Source organism: Castanea sativa, chromosome 4 (genome assembly GCF_040712315.1).
Source record: "Castanea sativa cultivar Marrone di Chiusa Pesio chromosome 4, ASM4071231v1".
Classification (NCBI taxonomy): Eukaryota; Viridiplantae; Streptophyta; class Magnoliopsida; order Fagales; family Fagaceae; genus Castanea; species Castanea sativa.
Window position 1 is genome coordinate 40,976,399 of NC_134016.1, and position 14,269 is coordinate 40,990,667.

General features: G+C 33.7%; 2 long non-coding RNA genes across 2 annotated transcripts; one reads left to right on the forward strand and one right to left on the reverse strand.

Annotated features, from left to right (window-relative positions):
- Positions 1–689: 689 nt before the first annotated feature.
- On the forward strand, positions 690–2,606 carry LOC142631060 (uncharacterized). The gene is made up of 2 exons (XR_012843500.1): positions 690–1,148; positions 2,233–2,606. It is a non-coding gene; the product is annotated as an uncharacterized LOC142631060 (long non-coding RNA).
- A 1,952-nt stretch (positions 2,607–4,558) lies between these two features.
- Positions 4,559–8,500, reverse strand: LOC142632147 (uncharacterized). Its single transcript, XR_012843739.1, has 2 exons — positions 8,451–8,500; positions 4,559–5,032 (listed from the first exon to the last, which is right to left on the reverse strand). It is a non-coding gene; the product is annotated as an uncharacterized LOC142632147 (long non-coding RNA).
- Between the last annotated feature and the right edge of the window lie 5,769 nt (positions 8,501–14,269).

The window sequence follows — 14,269 nt, forward strand, 5'->3', positions numbered from 1 at the left end:
TCCATATTTATAGTTAACATCCTTTAAAAACATTATTTTCGCATACCTTAACATATACTACAATATAAGATAAACAATAAATAGTGATAAAAAAAAATGAGAATCTATTTTTTAAAACTAAAAAAAAAAACCATTTTTATGACTTTAATCATAAAAATAAAAAATATTTATTTAGGTAATTTTTTTGCTATTATTTATATATCCCTGATCCAGAAAATGCAAATGAAACAGAGGTTTTTTTTTTTAAAAAAAAAAAATTACAAGGAGATTTACTTATATTATATGAACTTATACTTTAAATATTCTTAAAATTGTTTTCAAAAAAAAAAAAAAATCTTAAAATGAATGAGTTATAAATGAAAAAAAAAGTGAATACTAGGAAAAATAACTTTAAATTGAGCATTTGTTTTAACTATTTATTAGAGGAATAGGAAAGATGTAAGAGTGGAAAGCTAATTAGAAGAAGAAGTAGAACCTTCTACATACTTCCTCTCGCTTTAATATAAATCTTCTACTCTACAGGCTTCCTAGTCTCTAGACCCAGCCGCCCGAACTTACCCAATTATTTATTGGGTCAAAGCACTGACCCAATTAGACCCAGTAAACTTAGATAATAACTGGGCTTTTAACTAAAAGCCTAATAAACCCAACTAACCAAAAAATAATAAGCCCAGTCTCTCTAAGCCTCTCGACTCTCTCTACCTCTTCGTTTCTATCTTCACGAATTTGGGGATTAGGGTTTCCAAACTCAAATTGGGCATTTCTCACCGATTTCATCAGTGATTTTTCACCCAAAATCACCAATTCTCACAATCTGTTAAAGCTTGTATTGATGTTTATATGTAGTATCAGCCATTATCATAATGATATGTATATAAAAAAGGACCAAAGCTAGCTTGAACAGTGAGCTGTACTGATTTTTTGCGAGCACATCTGGTGCAAATGCAATGCACAAGCCTGAACTGGTTCACTGATCGGAGACGAGAAGCAAATTTTAGAAGCTTCAGATGCTCCGTCAAGCTGCATTAAGACATGAAGCTTGAGGAGCTCGCCGTCGTCGAGGTGGATGGCCCTTTCATTTCCCTTGTATTTGTTTCTTCCTTTACCATTCATCTTTGGTTTCTCTATCACAATGTGCTGTTTGGTTGGTAAGAATTTTGAGTCTCTCTTTTTAGGAGGTTATAAAAATTCATGCAGTTGGTTCTAGTATGTAGATACAAGTTGATGTTATGATAATTTTGGTTTTTGAATCGTTCTTGTTATAACATTATAAATTTGTTACGCTTTTGTGACAATTTTTAACTGCTTGTTAGAGCTTATAAATTGCATTATAGTTTTTTTAGCCGATACTATGTGTTGTATAATCTATACTATGGTGTTGCATTGGTGCTTAATCTATGTTGATGCAAAGAAACAAGGTTAGGACTTGAGACAGTAATCGTACCTCACAACAACGTACTTTATTAGTGGGACTGACATTGGGCAATCGCATTATGCTTAAGGATAGAAGAAATTTTTCTTTGCAGTCTTTTTTGAGATATTAAATGAACTTTTGACAATCTAAAGAAATACTGCAATTTCAATCGCTGAAAAACGCATACATTGTATATGTTCCTTCATCTATCGGTCAATATTTCATGGCATATCTTGAAATAATTATTTTAACTCACGAAACAATAAATTTCGAAGTTAATGTCCTGTTTTTATGATCATGTTTTGTATTTTGTGACAGAAATCCACCAACAAAATTGCTGTTGGTTTTAGAGAAATTCACAACATACTCCTTTTGATAAGTTCAAGATTGTAAAGCTTTCCTAGATAATCCCTATCACATGTTTGAATATCTCAACTCTAAAGGAGGCCTAAGCGTAGCATAAAGATGTGTTGTTAAACTCCATTGGTCACCACCATGATAGGCAGTGCACTATCAGAAGAGAGCTGAACTAATCAACATGTGAACACCTTGATTCCATTAAGCCAAATTCCTTATGTCTTCTTTGCACTGAATCAGAAACAGAATAATGCAAAAACTTTTTCTTTAATAAGCATGCATTTTGCAATAGTGCATTTCTTTTCAACGTATATGTATCATGTTGGTTGATTTATATGTAAATTTGTTATTTTTGAAGTTGGTGATCTTAAATATTTGATGCTTTTAAGTTTGTTATAATGTCACTATGTGTCACAGGGTCAATTTTTTTCTTTTAAATTTTCTGCCGAACACTATGTCAGGTTTACATGCTCAGGGAGAGGAATAAGTGCTATGGTACGATCAAGTTTGTTGATATAAATTCTGATGATTACTCTCTGGAGGAGAATCAAGGCCTAGACTACAAAACTGTATGTTCTAAACAGTGCTGAAATTTTCAGTGCCACAATTTGCTGGTTTAAGAGGGAGCTGTAAGATAAGAAGTAGAAAATGAAGTATGTGTGAAAGTAACACTACCTGGTCATTTCAATATGATTTCAGAGACTAAAATGTTACTGTCACAATTTGCTGGTTTAAGAGGGTTTGGTAGGAGATGTAAGATAAGAAGTAGAAAATGAAGTACGTGACAGCAACACTACCTGTTGGTCATATCCAATATGACTTCACTGACTAATATTACTTTTTTTGTGGCTTTTATGGATCATAAGAAATTTTCTAAAAAATCCAGCATGAAACCATGTAGCTGCAAGGTTTGGCCGTAGAAAAGTAAATGATAACTTTGTAGAATACAAAGTAGAACATATTAACTTTGTGGTATGTATACATAGATTTTAGAGCATCTCTTTTGTCAGATTTATTACAATATAGTGATGAAGTTCTGTTGTTGTTAAGGTTATGGGAAGGATTTGCTCAATCCTCTGATGGAACTTTTGTCACTGATGTTGAAGTACGCCCCATTTCCTACCCTTTTTTTCCCTGAAATTGTACATTAACCGTGCTAGCACTTCTCATTTTGTGTTCTACTTTTCTTTCCAAATTTCCATCAAGTCTGAGTTCACTACCTTGTATTAATCAAGTCTAATTTCCATCATGTGTGCATGTCACCTATGCTATGTGAATATGTACTAATTTGTGTTTCGGTGGTCCAACCCGTGGAAGTTATAGGAAAAATGGGGGAAAGAAAACCCCACCAATAGAATTGTGGCTATTCCATGACTGGAATCAATTGGTACAAGTTCAAGATTGTAAACCTTGAACTTTAATGTGTTCTAGACAATCACTAATTGTTCGAATATCTAGAAAGGGAGCAAATTGTGTGTACTCAAAAAGCTCGAACAGACTGGTGGTTGATGATAGAAAGAAATACCTAGTATTCTCATATGTTGGTGAACAAAAGAAGACTGAATAACAGAATCTTTAGGCTCAAAATGGCAGGTGATCAATGGATCGACTCAGTAACAAACAGAACAAGGAATAGTGGATCATCTTAGTGGAATCTATATCAATTCTCTGTTGAACATATATTGAGTCAACTTCAAGCAATAGACATGCATTGCCTAGCCACTGATCAATAGCAGAAAGTAATGTATGCCCTTTCAAATGGTTGTTTTAAAGGCCATTGGTCCAAAGGGATTCAAACATTATTTTATCAGAAATACTGCAGCATGATTAATGTGGTGAGGATATGCAGTCACAATGCAATGCTGCTGGTGTTAGCAGAAATGATCCAGAATTAGCAAGTGCTATAGTGGCAAGTCATTTTGATGCTAGATGGAGCAGGATCCATAAGAAACAAAATGAGGGCAATTGCTTATGTGTGCAAAGACAGATTAGGAAATAAAGTATTACCAACATGCCACTATTGGGAATGGAACACAAAAGGATACTGCAATCAGTGTAACTCTTATACCGGCTTACTCTACTACAAAATAAAGGAATCACAAGCATCCCGTTTTTTTTTTTTTTGGATAAGTAATGAAACACAAGTATCATTATCCTATCAAGGAACCACAAGGCGTGCAAACATCAGTTTCAAGGGTCCATTCCGAGATCCTGAGAAACATAATCAATCTGGCCAAAGTGGCGCCATGACCATATATGCAAGTTTTTGGGTCTAAGCTTTGGCAACTGTTTTGTCAGTTGGTACTTGGTAGTATTTTCAAATGGCTGCCGTGGTTGGGTCAGATGTGGTGTTCCAATTTTCCGACTTCTGTCTAATTTTGTTTCCCTTACTAATTAATTTTTGGCGTTGTCACTAAAATAACATAAAATGGAAATCTCACTTTCCATAAAACCTTTTAACCTTAGAAATCTAGCTCTTGAAAATTTGCAAAATTGCATTGCAAATTTTATTTTCTAAGCAGTTGGGTGTGAGATCTTTAGTAAAGTATAAAAGTATTTGCTGAATATAGATAATCAACCTTACTATGAATAAAGTGTAAAAAATAAAAAAAAAATAAAAATTTGAACTTCCATAAACAGAAAATTGCATAAGTGAACGTTTAGCACATTTTATGTCTAATTAACAATAACAGGTAACTCGAATAATTTGTCTTCTAAAAAACAGGTCACTTAAACAAATATTGAAGAAAATGCTTCACGGAACATGATCACTCCTCAACAAAGATGGAAGAAAATGCTGCAGAAGCTGCTTGATAGATCTGATAAACTGATTGATATATCTTTTTAAACAAGCTACATACTCCATTGAGTAATAAATTAACTGTGTAGTAGAGCCACTGATAACTTTGTTGGTACGAATGATGCAGTACCCCTATGATCAGGACTGGACATAAATTAACCATGAATAGCCAAAAGGGAGAAACGATTATTGCGACAAGTAGCTCAATAGCAATAATTCCAGAAACCAGACAAATGAACCTGAATATGGGAAGGCCAGCATCTGGAAGTTGTAGTTTTATCTCCATATATGCAATGCTATAGACGATTGTAGCCATGATGAAAAGCAAGATGAGAGCAAAATGTGTATCAAGTGGTGAGACGCCCAAGACTTGAAAGTGTAAACCAATTAAGGCAGCTAGCAACGAGATAAGGAAAGCAAGAAGCACATGAAATGCTTCAAAGAAATTTAATGCTTCATCACTGGCACATACACAAACACGAAATCCTTCAGCTTAATATTTTACTTTTTCTTTCAAACATAAGAAAATCAAAATCCCAAAAAACCACTTAACTTCCAATTTTTTTTTTTCCTTCAGCTTTATAACCTTCCAGAATGAATGCAATTCAATGTGAAGAGATGAACAAGCCACTAACAATATTATTTCATTCACCCTTACTGCAAGAAATAATCTCTGACAATTTGTCTTATCAAGAATTTTAAAAATTCACTCATTAAATGTGTGTGCATGTGCAATGGTGAGTTTGTAATATTTAAAGTCATTCAATAAGCTATTGGTCTGATACAAGACTTATGGTTCCTCATAAATGTTTTTATTTTATTTTAGTTAAGAACAATTTTATTGAAAAGAAACAACTTCATGTATAAAAAATACAAATAAGTTTAAAATTTACAACTGAAAGAAAAATCTACATATTTATGGAGTCTTTAAAGGCTTGAACGGAGTTACAATCTGAAAGGCTCGATATAGAAGACCACTCATACATGCATTAGTATTGACATCAAAATGTAAAAATAACAAGCAAGTCTTAGTCGCAAAAATTTGGAAGTGGGTAGGGATCCTCAACATACTAATCAAAATAAGCCACATATATTCTTTTCTACCATTCTATCTTCTCCAAAATCATACTCTTTGCCACCTCAATTGGCATGTCCTTTTTTACTACTACCATTAATGTTATTTTATATTTTCCTCGAGCTCTTTTCTTTCAGGCAACTTGAACCAACTCATGTTCCTCACTAATGAATTAATCAATCTCATCTACACATGATCAAATTGTGTCAAGCATCTCGCTTATATTTGAATCAATGAATACCCCTATTTTTCAGCAAATTTTTTCATGTCAAATCTTAACTTTGTATTTTCACTTATCCATATTAAAATTATAATTTTAGTACACTCTTTCAAGGTATGGTCCGCCATATAGGCCATTTAGGGAATTGCCTTACGGCCCTAACGTATAAAGGTCCCATAATGATGATAATAATATCATACATTTATATATCTTTACAAAAAATTGTCGCAAACACCATTCAATCAAACAAAATACATCAACTACGCCAATTTTTGACAATTCCACATCTAATACCCAAATGAAAGTGTATCCTCCACCCCCCCTCCCCCCAAAATCCCAGTTAAAAATCAAAACCAGGAGTTGAACATCAGGGGCATAAACTATAGTCAAAATCTCAAGCATTGACTATCTTAAACCAATAAGCATAACGAGAAGCCCGACTAGAAAAAGAATAAAACCCATCTCTTCTTTCCCATTTTTATATCTCATTTCCACTTTGTTTTCGTTGGATGCACAAATCTCTTCTATTATTGGCCATAAAGATCAAAGAAGCTTGAAAAACTTAAAAGCAAACATACAACTATGCCAGTATAGAAAAATACCTTTTTTCCCTTTCCTTCCTGCAAATTTTCATACTAATCAGAATATGCCCCAAAAAATGATAATGGACAACTCCTTCCTTAAATCTTCCAAGATTCTAAAAACAACCAAGAAATACAGCGCGTACTCCCTCCCCCCTTGAATTTGAAATTTAAAAACATGGATTTTTCCCCTAAAATAAGGTTAAGGAGGATTTGTGGATCTAGGATTCAGAATTGTAGAAACAAGGGTATTAGCTAGGGTTTAATGAGAGTTTTTTTTTTTTTACTATTTGATAGAGAAAGTATGTTGGGGGTTTTATGGCTTTCACAAGTAACACTAACGGCTTAACTTGGGGTTATAGGGAAAAAAAAATAGAAATTAATAGTGTTTAGAATTGACACTGGAATTTATCTCTTGGGCTTGTTCCCGCACAAGTTTGGTAGTGGGCAAAAATACTTGACTACAACTTTTTTTGGATTCCATACTATTCCACAAATAACTCCTGATCTGTGCATCCTCAACCCTCCAATTAGCACACTTAGGATCCATAGTAGGAGAGAAATCATCATTTAGATAAGTAAAGTTCTTCCTACCAAAAGAAAAACCTCAACAGCCTGGGGCTATTGCACATAATAACTCTCATTAAGACGAATAAAGTAATAGAGAGCATATCAGAGGAGAATAAGAAATTGGGCTGTAGACCTTCCTTCGATTCTAATAAACACCCAATTAAGACAAAGAAAGTAAACAAGTGAAATAGATGTAGCTCTTGTGAGCAACACTAAAAATAAATAGCAACCAAAACAAGGGCTGACACTCGCTCCACAGACAACCAGTTTTCCCACAAGGCAACCACCCACACTCCTCACAACAACCTATCAATTAGAAAAGCAACACAATAGTTCCAAGCCAACATATCTGATGCTTCCATGGAAGATTAAAATGTTACTACCTTGAAAATTAGCCTATTCAAAATTTATTTTATGGGGCCATGCTCGAAGTCCAGTTGGAGTAAAATTCATGTGGTTTTAAAGGTCTAGTTATGTGTCTTTGGGTTAGAACTGTTTTTTATTTGGGCTTTTATTTAGTAAGTTGTGGTCAATTTTGTATTCAGTAGCAAAATGGTAATTTCTGCAATCTCTGTGAATTAAGGATATTTGGGTAGTTCAGTTGATTCAAGGATTTTCTAGGAGATCTTAAACATCTTACACTTCATTTTATTAGACTCCAATGACCCATGGATCAGATGCGGAACATAAAAGACAATGGGATGCACTACCTGATTGGGCTAGAGTGGAGGCAAAGGAAGAAGCAACTCGTTCTTGATGAGCTAGGAATTGAGCACTCTTCCTTTGGTATGGAGATCAATTCTATCTCTAAAGTCATCTTGGGAGTTTAATGTAGCCAATGAAGGATTAAGTTCAAGCATAACAAGATATACTTACATACATAAACACATCTTCTTCTTCTTTTCTTTTTTTAATTTTTTTTATTATTATTTTTTTAATGCAAGGACCCTTTCTAAAGAAGAGCCCTTTGGACTCTAGTGAAACCTAAAAGTAATTGACTCCACCCACTAGAACTAGTTGTTAGGTAATTTTAGGACATTCACCCTAATAGGCTAAGCCATTTATGGTCATAAAGAGCATATTTAAGGTCTATTTGAAAACAACTTATTTAGTCGAAATTGAAATTTTTTTGCCAAAATTATGCTAAAATATGCTTGTATTTTGAAAAAAAATAAATTAAAAATGTGAAAAAAAAGATAGAAAGTAAGGTTTTAAAAAGTTGTACATAAAAGCTAAAAACTGAGCTTATGCCAAACATATTCTTGTACAAAAACCCAAATCAGTGATTAAGAGCTTCCAAAATTAAACCTTTCAATCCAATTGTTAAATTAACAGCCGCGTTTAGGTTGAAGATTGTAGATTACAAATGGAAAATAACAATCAAATTTCAAAAATTGAAAAACGAAGGAATAGAGAGATCCTAGAACCCAAACCTTTTCACTAGGTGATCAAGAGCTTTAGAAATTGATTCTTTCGCTTTAATCACAGCCCTTTTTAAGCTGAAACTTGTAGCAATTAAACGAAAGTTAAAAATTATTAAACAAAAATTGATCCAATCATTTAGAAAAAGAAAAACAAAGGAATCGAGAGATAAAACCAAGAACCCAAACCTGTTCAATAGGCCATGAGAAGCTTTCAAAATAAAAGCTTTCAATCTGTTAGTTGAGCTCATAGCTTCATCTGGATTGACGCTGATTATGCATGAAAAAAGAATATCAATTATTAAACAAAAGAAAGATGCAAGTAACTACAAAATTTGTAAATTGGAAAACAAAAATAAAGAAAATCAGTATAAATGCGAGCTATTATGGCACCCTACAGCAGCAACGACAAACTTCCATTGAAGATCACAACGCTTCTGTTCGCCACAAACCCCTGAACCCCGCAACATCATGAAATTGCAGTCTCTAATGACTAATGAAAGTACCAATCTCCGTGGAGTGCAAAAGATAAAAAAAAGTACCAATCTCCACATCGCCGTTAGATAGATAACGCCAAGCTGAGCAAGAAGTTAGCAGAGCTTTTTCGGCGACTGGTGGCCATCTTCTGCACTCTACGGAAAAATTATAACATGACACGGTGGTTATGACACCGGTATGTGCAAATGAATTCTCCGTGCTTATTGTGCTTCATCTAAGAAATTAAGTAAGAATTGACTTGTCTTTGAGGAAATTTTTGTAGGTGCATAGTCTTGAACTTTTGATCCCGCCCAAGTGAGCTACTCAAATATTCTCATCTCACCAAACTTTGTACACCACTTAACTACTCTCACAGTGTCATCTTATTCCTAGACAGCTAACGTACGTACGTAACTATGTATCATCCTGCTAGTGGCTGCTACCTTCTCCACGTATATCGCTTAATTACGCGATGAGCTTTTAGTGGAAGGTGGTGGTGTTGGCTGAGCCGCCAGAATATCGACGGCGGATAATAACTGATTCATAAGCTGATAAGATAATATTGAAGATGGTATATGTATAAAGTAAAGAACAAAATGAAGGACAGTAGAGTTTGTTAATTAAACCTGTCATGGTTGCCAAGATTAACATCATGTTCGGAAATGGTACTTTTCTCCAAGTTCGACTCCATGCGTCTTCCAGTCATTGTTTTGGTTGACGTTTTTTGCTTCAGTTCTTCAGCACTCTGTACAGGGCAACACTTTACATATAGCAACTACCTTCGAATTATCAAGTCAGTTATTCGCAAGAGCCGAAGTGTCTCACCTGCAGGCTACAAGGAAAATTATATTTATACCATGCAGGAGATATAATGGGGTCCACGTTCACCTGCGCTGTGGGGCAGAACAATGCTACCAATGAATGTTGTAATGATCCTAAAGCCCCGATAAATGCGTTTGTGCTTTTTATTATTATTAGGCAAAACTATTATCTTTGTGTAATTGGTAACTCAAGTTTCAAATGAGCATAATTGATCTTTTAAGTTTAAAAAATAAGTTGTATTAGTTATTTTACTAACTGCTATTAGTGGTGTTAATAATGTGATTAACAAAACAATGACTTAGCATTATTTTCAATGATGTAACATTTTTTTAATTAAAAACTTACAATAACTAATTTCCACCTTAGGTCAAATCTAAAGCAAACTGAACTGGTTGAAAAATCATGAATGAATCACATGAATAAATTGGGATAGACATGGCAAAAGAAAAACCAACATTATCAAACTTACAAAGAAAAATCATCCATAAAAAAATCATCTTCACCAAAGTCAACCTTATCCTCAGAAATTACATCCCCATTATTAGACTCCAATGTTGACGATAAGACAAACATGTGACCTAGTAATTCAAATTCCACTGTTCGATCCGGGGAAACAAGATAATTAGACAATGATGATCGGATGTGAGCAATATCATTTTGATCACTAGGAATCTCTTCCTTGTATTCCTGCTTTATGGAGGATTGGAAGGATGTGAAAAAAGGGGTTGTCTTAGCAAACTGCAAACTTTTATGTCGGCTATGGCGGAATCAATGCTTGCTGCGTGGCTCTTTATTTCCAAAGTAGCCACATTGGCATTGATGTGAATGTTGTTGTGATTATTACCATTACTATGCCTCTTCTTGAACCCACAGATAAAATTCACTAAATCCTCTCTTCTCTGGGAGAAGTTATAAGGTACTCATGGTGGACAAGTAACGTGATTCACCATTTCACTAAAAAACTCCCACCTATTTAAAATTGTTGAGTTAGAATTTTTTTAAAAAAACAAAAATTGATTACTAACTCAGCAATTTTAAACAAGTGAGAGTCTTTTAGTAGAATGGTGAACAAATAATATGGTCTATCAGAGGATTGTATAATTTCTCCTTCTCTGGGGCATTCCAATGGAAACTACTTAAAGAAAACCCTGGACTGAGATAACACCCCTAATAATGTGGAAATTTTTTTGAGAGATAATTACAACATGCTGCTAATCCTGTAGCTCGAACCTCTTCCCCTTAAACCCCCAAACACTTTGTATTTGGGGAGGTGCTAATTCAGCTACGAGACCTTTGGCTAATAATGTGGAAATTAGTTATGGTAAGTTTTTAATTAAAAAAATGTCACATCATTAAAAATAATGTCAAGTCATTATTCCGTTAGTCACGTAATTAACACCATTAACAGCAGTTAGTAAAAGGACTAATAAAACTTATTTTTTAAACTTGAGGGACTAATTGTGCTCAGTTGAAACTTGAGGGACCAATTGCGCACACAGGATAAACTTTAGGAACTAATAATATAGTTTTACCTTATTATTATTATCATAACTTGACTCCCCTAAAAACTAAGTTAGATCTTTTAAGGAAAATCTTATTTTAAAAAAATAGCATTATATATAGATTATATAATTTTTTTTTTAAAAACCCCACTATATTCATTATTTTTATGAAAATAATACATAACAATTATTTAGTGGTTCTAATATATTTATATGTAAGGCATGTGGTTAAAAAAAAAATTCATTATCAAATTCAAAATAAAAATACATATTTGGTACAATAATAAATTGTTGTCAAGGGAATGTTAGCTTTTATCAACCTTGTTCTAATAATACACCTTTTGAGTACTATATGTTCAATACTTTAATATGCCCAATTTTTGTAACTTTTTTTAGTACTTAAATATTTTTTTTTTTCACCTTCATTCTCAAGAGTCCGAACTTTTTTTTCTTTATAATATTTTGTTGATCTTTAAGAGATTAGGTGAAACAATAATTTCTTAATGATCACGAGTCATGTGTGGTTAAGTCACATGTAATTATCCTTTGAGCATGTACGTATGTACGTTTGTGTTGTTTGCAAGAGTCATGTGTGATTAAGTCACATGTAAGTATCCTTTGATATATATGCATGTACGTATGTACGTTTGTGCTGTTTGCAAGAGTCATGTGTGATTAAGTCATATGTAATTATCCTTTGATATGCATGTACGTATGTACGTTTGTGCTGTTTGCAAAATTACTGTTCCACTCCAAAACGCACATTCAAAGAAAAAATCTCCGACGAATCGAAGCAGTTTCAAAGTATCCCCACCGAATTCGAAGTCAAAGTATCCCAAGGGACCCAAACCGCGTCAGGCGATTCAAAGTTTCAAACCAAAAACCCCTTCCACCAATTCAACCTGTGTTTTTGTTGAGAAAGTTCCAGTTCCACCGATTCACCTCAGACGTCATACACTCATACGTCATACCCCCTTCGCCCTTCCCCCTTCCAATTCACACGGTGTGTGTCAGTGTCACACAATCACACCCCAACCTTTTTGAATGGACGGTGAGGATGGATCAGACTATGGGTCACTTTTGCATTGGATGTATCAAGATATTCCCCCAAATTAAGCAGACCATCTTCACCCTTCGTCCAGTCCCCAAATAAGGGTTCAAATCTTCTATTTCATGTACTGTGCTCCACCAATATATTTTGGACAGCGCAACTGCCTTCTTTCTTTGAGTGAGATAGGTTAACTAGTTGGGCTAAATTGTTAAGGATATTATACAAAATAATAATGGAAGAACAATATTAACATAAAAAACAAACAGAAAATAGATAACTTGAAAGTGCAATATTGTTTTTCTTAGACAATATTTGCCCATCACACTGTTGTTACTAAAGAGTGATTGTCACATCAATGGTACGTGGTGGTATGATTCCTTTTTTCTTAATTCTTATTCTTTTGTCCTATAGTCCTAAAGATTTTTTGGTGTCTTATGTAAATGTAACTGCTAATACGATATCTTATTCTTGGTATCTCCAAAGAACATTATGGTTGAACACTACTAGTCCTCCCAGGCCTTTAATGGTTCTTGGGCCTTATATTATGTAGTTACTGCTCAATTATATCACGTTTATAACTTTTATATATAAAAAAGGAAGCAATATCTCAGCTACACATCTATATGAAGAAACTCTTTTGATTATAGGAATCCAATTAATTAAAATGCCTAGATACATCTGTTTTCTTATTGATAATTCGATGTTTGGAAATGAGGGATATGAATCCTAAATGCCTTTATTAGAAACACTAGAAGATGCCCTTTTTTAATGAAAAAAAATGAGTAGAGGAAGGTGACCTAGGAGATGCGCATTAAACTTAAGGATCTTGACAACACACATTTGTTTCAGTAACATAAGCATTTTCATTTTATTTTATCTTTTGATACTTTATTGTTTGTGAGAAAGGAATTGTAAAGGATGCTGTGCACATGTAAAACCACTTGCACATCTTTGATTCACAATAGAATCTGGATATCCACACTACAAAACACGCGGGTCTATAACCGCGTTTTTTTCTAGAGGGAGATTTCGTTAAAGCTTATGAAAAGGCTACAATTTCAATTCCTAGAAATGTCTAATTAAAATGTTCATTATTATTTTCAGCTATCTTCTCAAGGGTGTTATTGTTGCACACTTGGACTTCTTCATATTTGTTTATTATTTTGGATGTGAGGGCAACTCATTTGAGTTCAGTTCTCACAAGATAAACAACATGATACACTGAGCCGTATGTGGGAAGTCAGCATTAAGATTAAGTATAGATTATAAAGAGGCCAAAGAACTTTGCTTGTAATTTTGCAAAGACTAAGGGTCTGTTTGGTTGCAGAACTCAATTGTATGTTTTCAATTTTGAAAAAAATGTTATAGAAACACGGTATTAAACTTTTTTTTTTTTTTTTTTTTTTTTTTTTTGCATTATGAGTACTTTTTTTTTTTTAGAAAACTGAGTACTCAAAACACACTTTTCACAACACTTAAATATGGTATAGTTGTAATAAGGTCCGTCTAAGTGAAAATTGAATCATGTCCTCCCTTAATTATTATATATCTTATTCATCCAAAAAAGAAAGGTCTGCAAAAATAAGTATTATGCACCATTTCATTTGGAAATCTAGGAGCTACTAGAAAGGGAGCAAATTATGTGGACTCAAAAAACTCGATCAGGCTGATGGTTGATGAGAGAAAGAAATACCAAGTATTTTCTTATGTTTGTGAACAAAAGAAAGCTGAATAGCAAAATCTTAAGGCTCAAGCAGATGATCAGCGGATCGACTCAGTACAAGAAAGAACAAGAAATAGTGGATCATTTTAGTGGAATCTATATCAATTTTGTGGAACACATTTTGCGTCCACTTCAAGCAATAGACATGCAGTGCCTAGATACTAATCAAGAGCAGAAGTACTGAATGCCCTCTCAAATGTGTGTTAAAGGACTTTGGTCCAAATAACTTTCAAAATTTAATTTTATCAGAAATACT